The sequence below is a fragment of the Chelonia mydas genome, chromosome 9, assembly GCF_015237465.2.
Source record: "Chelonia mydas isolate rCheMyd1 chromosome 9, rCheMyd1.pri.v2, whole genome shotgun sequence".
Taxonomy (NCBI): domain Eukaryota; kingdom Metazoa; phylum Chordata; order Testudines; family Cheloniidae; genus Chelonia; species Chelonia mydas.
In genome coordinates, this window is record NC_057855.1 from 42,530,844 (window position 1) to 42,542,868 (window position 12,025).

General features: G+C 45.3%; 1 protein-coding gene across 22 annotated transcripts in view; it reads right to left on the reverse strand.

Moving 5' to 3' along the window:
* ST6GAL1 (ST6 beta-galactoside alpha-2,6-sialyltransferase 1) overlaps positions 1-12,025 on the reverse strand; it is a 256,245-nt gene that overhangs the window by 206,048 nt on the left and 38,172 nt on the right. The window contains exon 1 of one of the 22 annotated variants that reach the window (XM_037908156.2): positions 6,001-6,155. The exons of 20 other annotated variants lie outside the window; for them this stretch is intronic. The gene's annotated coding sequence lies outside the window, so the exon portion shown is untranslated. Of the gene's footprint in view, positions 1-6,000; positions 6,156-12,025 lie in introns of those variants that run through there. One more of the 22 variants, XM_037908157.2, reaches the window with a different exon arrangement.

Here is a 12,025-nt window from a genome sequence, read left to right on the forward strand (position 1 = left end):
GCTCAAAAAATAATTATTATTCTTTCATTGTTTAAAACTTCGTTTCATTGTGTTTTGCATTAACTCAGTTAATTAACTTGTTTTTTGTAATTAGGCATAAGTACCTACCTAAGGCTATGCCTACTGAAGACCATAAAGTCTTACTCTTTTTTATTTGGGCATAAGCTTTCGTGGGTAAAAAACCCCACTTCTTCAGATGGATGAAGTGAAAATTACAGATACAGGCCTAAATATATTGGCACATGAAGAGAAGGGAGTTTCCTTACAAGTGGAGAACCAGTGCTGACAGGGCCAGTTCAGTCAGGATGGATATGGTCCACTCCCAGTAATTGATGAGGAGGTGTCACTACCAAGAGAGGGAAAATTGCTTTTGTAGTGAGCCAGCCACTCCCAGTCCCTATTCAAGCCCAAATTAATGGTGTTAAGTATGCAAATGAATTGTAGCTCTGCAGTTTCTCTTTGAAGTCTGTTTTTGAAGTTTTTCTTTGTTGAAGGATGGCTACTTTTAAATCTGGTATTGAATGTCCAGGGAGATTGAAGTGTTCTCCTACTGGCTTTTGTATGTTACCATTCCTGATGTCTGATTGGTGTCCATTTATTCTTTTACATAGAGACTGTCCGGTTTGGCCAATGTACATGGCAGAGGGGCATTGCTGGCACATGATGACACATCACACAATCCATTGTCTACAGCCAAGCCAAACAACCGCGTTTGCTCCGATCCCTCAGACAGAGACAAACACCTACAAGATCTTTTTCAAGCATTCTTAAAACTACAATACCCACCTGGGGAAGTGAGGAAACAGATTGACAGAGTGAGACAGGTACTCAGAAATCACCTACTACAGGACAGGCCCAACAAGGAAAATAACAGAACACCACTGGCCATCATGTACAGCCCCCAGCTTAAACCTCTCCAGTGCATCACCAATGATCTACAACCTATCCTGGAAAACGATCCCTCACTCTCACAGACCTTGGGAGGCAGGCCAGTCCTCGTTTACAGGCAGCCCCCCAACCTGAAGCAAATACTCACCAGCAACTACACACCACACCACAGAAACACTAACCCAGGAACCAATCCCTGTAGCAAACCTCGTTGCCTACTCTGTCTCCATATCTACTCTCGCGACACCATCAGAGGACACAACAACATCAGCCACACCATCAGGGACTCATTCACCTGCACATCTACTAATGTGATATATGCCATCATGTGCCAGCAATGCCCCTCTGCCAGGTACATTGGCCAAACTCGACAGAATAAATGGACACAAATCAGACATCAGCAATGGTAACATACAAAAGCCAGTAGGAGAACACTTCAATCTCCCTGGACATGCAATAACAGATTTAAAAAGTAGCCATCCTTCAACAAAAAAAAAACTTCAAAAACAGACTTCAAAGAGAAACTGCAGAGGTACAATTCATTTGCAAACTTAACACCATTAATTTGGGCTTGAATAGGGACTGGGAGTGGCTGGCTCACTACAAAAGCAATTTTCCCTCTCTTGGTATTGACACCTCCTCATCAGTTACTGGGAGTGGACCACATCCATCCTGACTGAATTGGCCCTGTCAGCACTCGTTCTCCACTTGTAAGGAAACTCCCTTCTCTTCATGTGCCAATATATTTAGGCCTGTATCTGTAATTTTCACTTCATCCATCTGAAGAAGTGGGGTTTTTTACCCACAAAAGCTTATGCCCAAATAAATCTGTTAGTCTTTAAGGTGCCACCGGACTCCTCGTTGTTTTTGTGGAGTCAGACTAACACGGCTACCCCTCTGATACTTACTCTTTTTTGTTACCGGTGTTACAATAAATTAGTAATCAGTTAATTAGTGCTTTAAAACATTTGGCCATTTTAGACATTATTTGACCAATAGCTAACCAATTATTTTTGGACTGATCAAGTGTCCATCAGCTGTATTTTCTGCTGCCAAGTGGGGACTCAAGGGTGCTTTTTTGGTTTGACCATTACAGACATAATGGCAGGGGCTGGGAACAACAGGGGAAGACTCCTCTTACCACATCTATGTCCTGTCAGCTCAGAGTACTCTCAGTGAGGGTGAGAGGCAGGAAAGGGCAACTTAAAATAAAAGTTAATAAAAAAAGGGGGGAAAAGAAGGAGAGATGTTATGGTGGCTTTTCACAATGCTGCTAGGTAAAATAATCCAAGATCTCAGGTGAAACCCACCCCTCCAAAAAACTCAGACTAAGAACAAAATAATGAAGAATGCAACCATTCTTCGGACAGCCAGAGAGCTCATGCAAGAGGGATGGCCCTGAGAATGGAATGCTGCTACAGTGCTGAAGCTATTAACTCCTCGGAGATGGCAGGGCTGGAGCTCTAATGCATTCACAAGCCATGCTGGGAAATCCCAGTTAGTAGCATCAACGGATTAAGAGCACATGAAGAAGATTTCCTGCTTGTGGCTCTATTCACCGAAGACTTTATGGTCCCCCTAGTAAGTGCTCCTTTATGTGATCTAAACTGGGTGGGGAGGATGGAGTAGTGAAGAAACACATGTATATAGATTAGATTCCTTTTAGTCTGCATTCAACATAAATTAATTAACCAAACCAAAGAAGCAGACACTTGTCTGGTGGTACAAGCTGGAAAACAAGTGGAGAGGTTTGAGCAACATTTTACAGCACGGACAACATTCCACATCTGGTTCTCCCCACAACCACTTGTGTGAACTTCCCTTTATACGTGACTGCAAAGCGAACTAAGTATAGTGTATAGTATAACATAGCATAGCATATACCGTTGTAATAAGTAATGTATATTATATACATTATTCATTACTGTATATTCCAGGGGTGGCAAGCTATCAAACCGAGGGGAGCTCAGGACCTCTGCCGTGCAGCAGGGAGGAGGAGTCTCAAAACTTCTGCCCAGTGGGGGGGGGGGGGGGGGAGTCTCGGAGCTTCTGCCCAGCAGGAGCAGGGCTGAAGACCTGATCCCTGGCAGGTGTGTCCCAGCTCTCGAACTTCTGAAGATTGTCATATGGAGCTCAGACGGTCAGTAAAATTGGCCACCCCTGCTATATACAAAGAGAAACCCCCAAACACCCTGATTTTTGGCCATCTACACAAAGCTTAAAAATTGCTAAAAATAAACCCTGAAAAACATGAGCTAAAACAAAAAGCTACAATGTGTTTAAATCCACTTAAACTTTGTGCAGTCTGAGGCGCAGCCCTTGCAAAGAATTACAGACAAGCACTGGCAGGAGATGTCTGCACTGCCCAGCAACAGATTCGGACTGGTCTGAAGAGAAAGGAGGGAGAAAATTCCCAAGGGAAGAAAATGAACATGTAGGCTAGGAACCTGAAATGCATGCGGGAGATGAGTTAGGAAGCCAAGGAAGCTCCTGTGAAGGATCCTCACAGTGCTAAACCAGCAATGAGTGCCACATCATTTCCTAAGAGGGCAGGGAACCGCCAGGCCTGATTCTCTGTTGCCCTGTTCAGTCATTTATACCCGTGCAAAGCCAGTGTAAAATGCTACCACACCAGAATGATAGCGTCTTACACTCACTCTGCACTGGTGCAAATGAACGCACAAGACACATGGCAACAGAAAACGTGTGGCTCCTCCTCCCCAGCAGACAGCAATGTGTCCATCATTGAGGCTGTGTTATGCTAGTCTCGAACAGTGCTGCAAAGTCTCAGAGGGGTGCATCAAAGAGACAGAAAGGATCTCTGCAGCACTCCCTTGAGTTCAGAGCCCATCCCTAAAAGAGGCTGGGGTTCTCTATAGCATGTAGAGACATCAGGAAAATTCCCCACTGGCAGAAGCCTGGGGAAACTCACTGGACTTAAGTGGAGTTGCATCATTTCACTCGACTGCTGAGTTCTGTCTGCCCTTATGATCAGCTTTCTGAGACTTTTCAAAATAAATGATGCTCTATTAATTCAAGTTGTGTTAAAGGGAATTAGCACCAGATCGGCCACTTTCTCCCCAGTCCCTTCCAGATTTTCTGATTTACCCCTACATACATCTCCGTAAGGAAAGGCTCCAGATTTACTCTCAAAAGGCATACTATAGCCTGTTTAAAAAACAAACTTATCTAGTCATATCTCTCTTCCTTGGCCTCACCAGGCACCAGTTTCACAACTGTGACATTAGCCAACTTATCCCAGAGAATAACATGCCATTTCCCTGGAGAGAAAGCATTCAACAGTGAAGTAGTTCTCACAGCATTTCACGGCGCAGCCTACCCTACTGTTGCCCTGAAGGTCACTGGCAGCACCAGCAGAGAGGAGAAACCACTGAAATCTTTTCCAGATGAAGCCAGTTGCAGACTGAATCCTTGCAATCTCAGTCCATTTTATTCTACAGCTGGTCCCAGGGGCAAATTGATTCTATGGGTCTCCTTACTCTGCTTTGAGAAGGAGAGAAGGAAAGGGGGAGAACACAAAGAAAATGAAAATAGAATGAAATAAGAGAAAAAGACAGAGGGACAAAGAATAAATGGGGGGAAGGGCAGAAAGGACACACTTCTGGTCGGAACACTGACATGCCACATGTCTTCTCAAAGAGGACTGTGAAAACAAAAATTTGTATGTGGGCTACAAAGAGTGAAGTATGAGTTGCACAATGCATTACCCTAGAACAAATCCATGTGTGCGTCCTTCTTAGAGATTTACTATCTTCTATTTACATAGCTCATCTCATCCTGAAAGAAATTATTTCATCTGCTTCAGACATGCAATCTCCTCTGGGATGGAATGCCACAGCTGTTCAGTACTATGCAATGGTTTAAGACAGGAAGTGAAGAAGAATATGGTATCCAGTTGAAAGTCTAGTGATTTTTTCCAGCTTTCTGTCAGAATGTATTTAGCTAGCACTCCAGAGCTAATACCATTAACAAAGGTACCTCAAGCTTGTCTACACAGAGACTTAGTGCATGGCAAGCCAAGGTTAAATCTACCCCACACTAACTGACAATGTGAAGCCTCTGACCACCAAATAATAGTTCTGTGGTGTGTTCTTTGACAGAGCAGTAGCTCAAAATGCACTACAGAACTTTTAGTGCATGGTAGCAAGGTCCACATGGCCAGTAAGTGTGCGGCAAGCTATGCACTGTAGATTCACACCCCAGCTTGCCGTACACTAAGTCTCCATGTAGACAAGCCCTTAGTCTGAGATTATTAGATGCCATCTCCAGCAACACAGCCTCTGGGGTTGGAGGAATGAGCTAACTCTTTTTCTCATCCCCATAGCAAGAGGAAGACAAAGCAGATTCAAATTTAACAAACACTCGCTAGCCAGTCTAATGGAAAAGGTCATGGCCCCAGTTCTCTAGTGCTACTCAAACAAAAAGGCTGGAAGACCACCAGATCCTCCCAGCTGAGAATTTTCTCACTATTGGGAAGTTCCACAAGTGGCATGGGCATGGCATAACAGCCCTCTGCCACCTCTTGAGCACAGATGTACCGGGGTGGGCCCAGGAAGGGGACTGGTGGAGTGGGAGGGGCATAGTCAGAGTGCTTTGCATTCTGGCTATTCTGGGCTCAGAAACACCCATGGGTGGGAAGCAAGCATAAATTCATAGGCTGCCAGCTGAGGCCAGTATACAGGAGGCACAATGGGTGGTATGAAGCCACCTTTGCCACCCACATCCAGGTGCTTCTCCAGAGAGGTACAGCTCAGAATCTTGCCTGGATGGCCCAAACCCGTTCAGGGATAGCATGCTGGAAGAATTCCAACACTCACTCTGCCTAGAACATCATGGTGCCCTTCTCTACATCTTTTTTATCAGTCTCTGGTTAGCAATTGCCGAGAAAAATTGTCAAGCCTTGCACACAGCTGTGTGCCATCCTGAGAGATCTCTCCCCAGGACAAGCATCCAGCAGCACAAGAAATAACAGCAAACTCCAGATAGAAAGGCAAGTGACTAGCTATGAAGTTAAAATCTGAAATCAGGAGGCAAAACACAAAACGAAACAATGACGACTTTCCAAAGTCTAACTAGGATTATTCTGGTTACCTCGCAAACTCCTAACCAGCTAGTGCAGCTCTTTGCATCTCCTGGAGGCAGGAAACAGGTGAATGTTATCAAACAAGAAGTCCTTTTACTGCCATTGTTTTCTTTCCTTTCCCCTCCGCCTGTAGAAGAAGATAACTAACTTGTCTGGGCTGGTGTAGGAGGATGTTAAAGTGGTTCCAATGTTTATCTTATGACATCACCACTGGCCTGGCAGATTATAGGCAACCAATAGGCAGGCACCATTTTTTCTACTTAGTTAATGGTGCAGCAAGTTCTAATGCCTGTTGGCTTAGGAAGGCAGATGGTTTACTTTAAACATGGTACATGTTCAGGCCACTGTTAATAGTTTATTGCGGGGGGGGGGGATTATTGATCAAAGAACCAACAGGGGAGGTAATACTCGCAATTTTCATTCCAATCCCCTCCTGTTTGTAGAAGGTGGAAATTCACTTGCCCCCATGGTTGAGAAAAAAATGGAAGGAAAGGAAATGATCAAGAGGTTACCCATTTTCTCTAGTATAGCACAAATATCTGCTCTGACAGGAAAAACCACCACCACCTTGTGGGTTACCCCAGAATTTGACATTCCTGTGTGTACCCCAGAACTTGACAGTACAGCAGTGATCCATTTTGTATGTTCAGCCACTGCCAGCTGAAAACCAATAGAGTTACACAGCTAGCTATAAAAGATAAGTAAATGGTGTCATCTCCCTGCCCGAGGAAAAGCTCTCCTGGACTGCTCCGAGGCAGTCCAGGGGAGCTTTTCCTCAGGCAGGGAGATGACACCTAAACTCCGCATCAGCCGGACAGAAAGAGGGGCCCTGGAAGCCCAGCTGCTGATCACTCAAAACCATCTCAGACCATGAGAGCTAGGAGGATAGGTCCATCAATGGCTATTAGCCAGGATGGGCAGGGATGGTGTCCCTAGCCTCTGTTTGCCAGAAGCTGGGAATGGGCAACGGGGATGGATCACTTGATGATTACCTGTTCTGGTCATTCCCTCTGGGGCACCTGGCATTGGCCACTGTCAGAAGACAGGATACTAGGCTAGATGGACCTTTGGTCTGACCCAGTCTGGCCGTACTTATGTTAGACTGTGGGTACGTATATCTGTGATGTCCTAAACCTATTGCCTATGTGTGTGTTTGCTTAAACTCTTATTGATAGTAGCTTTAGATAAAAACATGCTTGTTTGTATGAATCGTTTATCAGATGGATGCACTGTGTTCCCATTGATTTATCCCAGATACTGTCCAGACAGAAACAATTAAGTTACCACTGCTTTTGGTTTTAAATCCCTGGGTAACATGTGTACTGTTAAAAACAATATTTTGGAGTAACTGAATTGTCATCCCAAAATTAAAAACCAAGCTACCACAATCCTCCTATACATAATCATCAAGCCCGGCAGGTTAGGTTAATTATCATTAAATAGAAAATCATTAAGCCATTCCTAGAACAGCAGCACACAATCTGAAAAGGCCCCAGCCCAAAAACAACAGCATTGGTAGTCAGGCAGCTCTTTCCTTCTGATGCTCGTGGGCTGCCATGGGGGGAAACTAAGAAACTATTAATATAAACAACAAAGCAATTTGAAGCAAAGCATCTGACACCCAAACCTCAATAACAAAGGAAAACCAGCTGCCAGCGATTAAACTAGAACCTGGTCCATATAATCCCAGTGCTGCTGCTACTACAAAATCTGACTGGTTATGGTTGCTACAAAGTAGATACTTGCTTCACACAGCTGGTTAATCTATTGCAAAAAGGAATTGAGCCCTTAGGTTTTGTAAGGAAAAATAGTACAGTTGCAAGCGAATCATCCTAAACTCTTGTTTACAGTAGTTTACGGGTTTCAGAGTAGCAGCCGTGTTAGTCTGTATTCACAAAAAGAAAAGGAGCACTTGTGGCACCTTAGAGACTAACAAATTTATTTGAGCATAAGATTTCGTGAGCTACAGCTCACTTCACTTCACTTCTGCCTGTCAGAGTTGGCAGCAACAAGGGCCGGGTTCAGTATCTAGGGGTTCCATTCCAATAACACAATGCAAAACCGGCTCGAGACCCCACCCAGTGACCTGGGACAAATATATACCACCCCCGCTGGGTGCCTCCAAGAGGCAATACTTCCCCTCTCGCAAGCACAGAGTCTGAGTGTAGCAAAAAGCCTTTTAATAACAGAGAGAAACAATGTGGCATTATGTTGGGGGAAACACCACCAACAGGATTCATAACACAACACATGAGCAAAAAACCCACCCCAAGCAAATTGGGGCATCTCCTTTCCCTTTGGTTCTTGAGTCCAGCAACCCAAAATCACCCAAGGTCCCGCAAGTCCAACGACCCAAAAGTCTCTGTCCCTGGTCAGGGCAGCCCCAGAGTTCGAAAGTTTATCTGCAGAGTTTTACCTCCCAACCTGGGTGGAGATGGGGGAGGGAGGGGCGTTAAGGGGCACCTTACGTGGTCCAAAGCTGATGGCCCCACCTCTCCATGGGGCTCCGCTCTGCCAGCCGCCCCATGAGCTCCTCTAGGCATCCGACAAACTGCTCTGCTCCACCAGCTGCTCTGCTCCACAAGCTGCTCTGCTCGCCGTCCCGCAAACTGCAATGCTCTGCTCTGCTCGCCGTCCCACAAACTGCAATGCTCTGCTCTGCCAGCCGTCCCACAAACTGCTCTGCTCCACAAGCCGCTCTGCTCTGCTCGCCGTCCCACAAACTGCTCTGCTCCACAAGCCGCTCTGCTCCACAAGCCGCTCTGCTCTGCTCGCCGTCATGCAAACTGCTCCACCATATATCTTCAGGCTCCCCCACTACTTAACACAACACTCAGTGATTTCAGCTCTTAGTAAGTTTAGCTCTTTTGTGATTTCAGCTTGTAGTAGGGGAGCCTCAGTGCTGGTGCACCATTAGCCCAAAATGAATTCAGCTCAGCAGCCTGTAACTAGACTCCTAATGGAATCAAAATTAGCTCTGATATTCCACAGTGGAGAGAGGAGGAAGTGCAATTAGCATGTAAGGCCCTCACCAGGGAGCCCATGCCACCAAGTATTAATGCATCCGATGAAGTGAGCTGTAGCACACGAAATCTTATGCTCAAATAAATTGGTTAGTCTCTAAGGTGCCACAAGTACTCCTTTTCTTTTTGCGAATACAGACTAACATGGCTGCTACTCTGAAACGTGTCATTATGCAAGGCACTGAATTTAGCCGTATGGAGTAGTTTACGGTGCATCGGAGGAGGGTCCACAAATCAACGTGAAGTTAGGTCGGCAATGAAGATGCTGGAAATCCAACCAGAACTGGCATCTTCTTGAAAAAAATCAGACCTTAGCAGAAACAAATATTTAACTCCCTTTATGTTCAAGCTGATCCTCCTTGCACTTGAGAAAGTCATACAAGGGGCGCCAATAAAGGACCAGCCACTCTGCTGTCTTCCAAAATTATGAAGTTGGCAAAGACTCAAAAATCTTTTCATTCCCCTCTTTCAAGTTTTGTCAGGGAACGTTCCACAAAAGCAGAGAAACTGGAGCTTGCTGGGATCCGTATGATCCATTCAACAACAGAAACCTTCTTGGGATTCAGTCATCAGTGACGCCCGCATCCAGCATAACTGTGCCCATACAAACATCAATTGTATACAAAGGAAAGCCATGATTTACATTTACGTATCTGAGGTTCTTCAGTGCCTCCATAACCACAGTATCTGAGCACTTCACAATCTTTTAATGTAATTATCTTCACCACACTCCTGTGATGTAAGACGCGTTATTCTCCTCATTTTACAGGTGGGAAACTGAGGCACAGAGCAATTAACTGACTTGACAAAGGGCAGACAGGAAGTCTGAGGTGGAGCAGGGAACTGAAACTGGATCTCCTGAGTCCCAGGCTAGTACCCTAACCACTGGCCCATCTCTCCTTGAACCAAGAATATACTCAACCAGGACCAATCATGCTTTCTTGGTCACTGGCTACCACGTGCAAAATCAGGGCTAATCCCCCACATGAACAAGGCCTTACTATCCATAACACCAACAGTGTCAGGCTGTGCTTAAGAGCTTGCATCTCCTTTCCCGTGTCCTACATCCAGTGACTGAAAAACACCGGTTTCTTCCTCCCCAGACAATGGTGACTTCAGCAATACTTACTGGGGCACCATCTCTAGCAGTGAGAGCAAAGAGGGGGAGTGAGTCCCAGCTGGTCTCAATCCCTCTTCACCATTGCCACTTCCTTCACAGCTGCATCATGCAGCTCCTCTACTGGGAAATAAACAGCTCCAGTAAGATTACCGGGGTTTATGAGGGAACATCTAGGAAAACAATCCCTGTATCTTGCACTTTTAAAACAATGCTGATGCGAATAGCCTATGGCCATATCTACCATAGGAAGAAAAACTCAACTGAGAAAGGCTTGGGACATTGGGCTATTCTAAACTTTGTTCTATCTAAAAAATCATTTTTAAAAAGGGATCATGTGGTCCTGGCCAGTATTCTGTCTCTAACTAAAACAGGGTCTAACGCTCAGGGCTATCATGGCCAGGATCAGCTTCTACAGTTACTACACCACAAGCACGTTATTTGAGTAGGACTCTGGTAGGACTCAGACATACAATATAACAACTGTTGTATTTGAAAAACAAATTCTGTAATCTACAAAAGCTGGCTGTATCTGAGTAAGATGCTGGGAAATGAAGAAATGGGACTGAGTTTTACTCTCCTTTATTTAGTGCAACCAAACAAAAACCCTGGGAGAGAGTGTGTGTAATTTTACTGTGGGGATATAGACCACACACCTACACGTACACCCACCACCATGGTATCTGAACATCTATTTGAAAAACTGCTAACCACAGGTTTTTCCCTGGGGTTCTCTCAGGCTTGGTCTACTCTAGGAAATTAGGTCAATATAACTATGACGCTCAGGAGTGTGAAAAATCCATACCCCTGAACGATGCAGCTAAACCAACCTAACCCCCAGTATAGACAGCATTACACTGATGGGAGAATTCTTCTGTCGACCTGGCTACCACCTGTCGGGGAGATGGATTAACTCCAGCGAAAGGAGAGCCTCTCCTGTTGGCATAGGGAGTGTCTTCACTGAAGCACTGCAGCAGTGCCGTTGGAGTGGTTTATGGGTAGACAAGCCCTCAGCTAGAGTATTAAATACATCACTGCACAATAAAATGGTTACAGCACCACCGTAGCATTCCTTCGTACTGAAGAATCAGTCCCTGAAAAACAACCTTAATGTCCATGAAGAATTGGTTCAATGCAGCAACGGCTGGAAACTGGCCAACACAAAAGGGGAAGGAGTAGGTTCTGTGGTACACACCCTGCCTCTGCCTTTTTTCAAGAAATACTTCACTTTGGGCTTGATGCAAAGCCCACTGAAGTCAACAGAAAGACTCCCAGAGACTTCAGTGGGCTTTGGATGAGGCCCTATGTGTTTAAAAGTACGTAACTTGGAAAAGCAGGTAGATCCTTGTGTGTTGTTAAAGGCAGCAGAAGTTACCCTGTTTTCTTTGGGTGGCAATTCCATATCTGCTGGTCCAGCCGAGAACAATCTGTCTTTTCATCCTGGCCAAAACTTTGCCGTATCTTGGGACTCTAATGGTACATGCGGGATAAATTCTGCCTTCAGATATACCAGCAAATCCCACCTGACTTGCACTATAGTTTAAGCAATGGTGTGTTTACTACTCAGCTGAGGTGACGTCAAGAATGAACCTTTAGTTAGGATAGGCTTTTCAGAGAAGAAACACTGTATGGGCCAAACCCTGATCCTCCCACTTAATGCAGATGGACCCTGACTAAAGCTCTACCAGTACCTCCAAAGTCCAATTGGAATCAGAGTATGGCAGTGTCTCCACAGAGCCACCCAGCCATGGCTATTCTCCAGGAGGCAGAATCCCAAACTCCACACACACACAGCCATATGTATCAGTGGGGTCCTCATGGAGCAACAGCTGAGGGAAGTGGGGCCTGCCTCAAAGTCTCATTTGGGATGTGGGGTCCTAGCATAAGGGACAG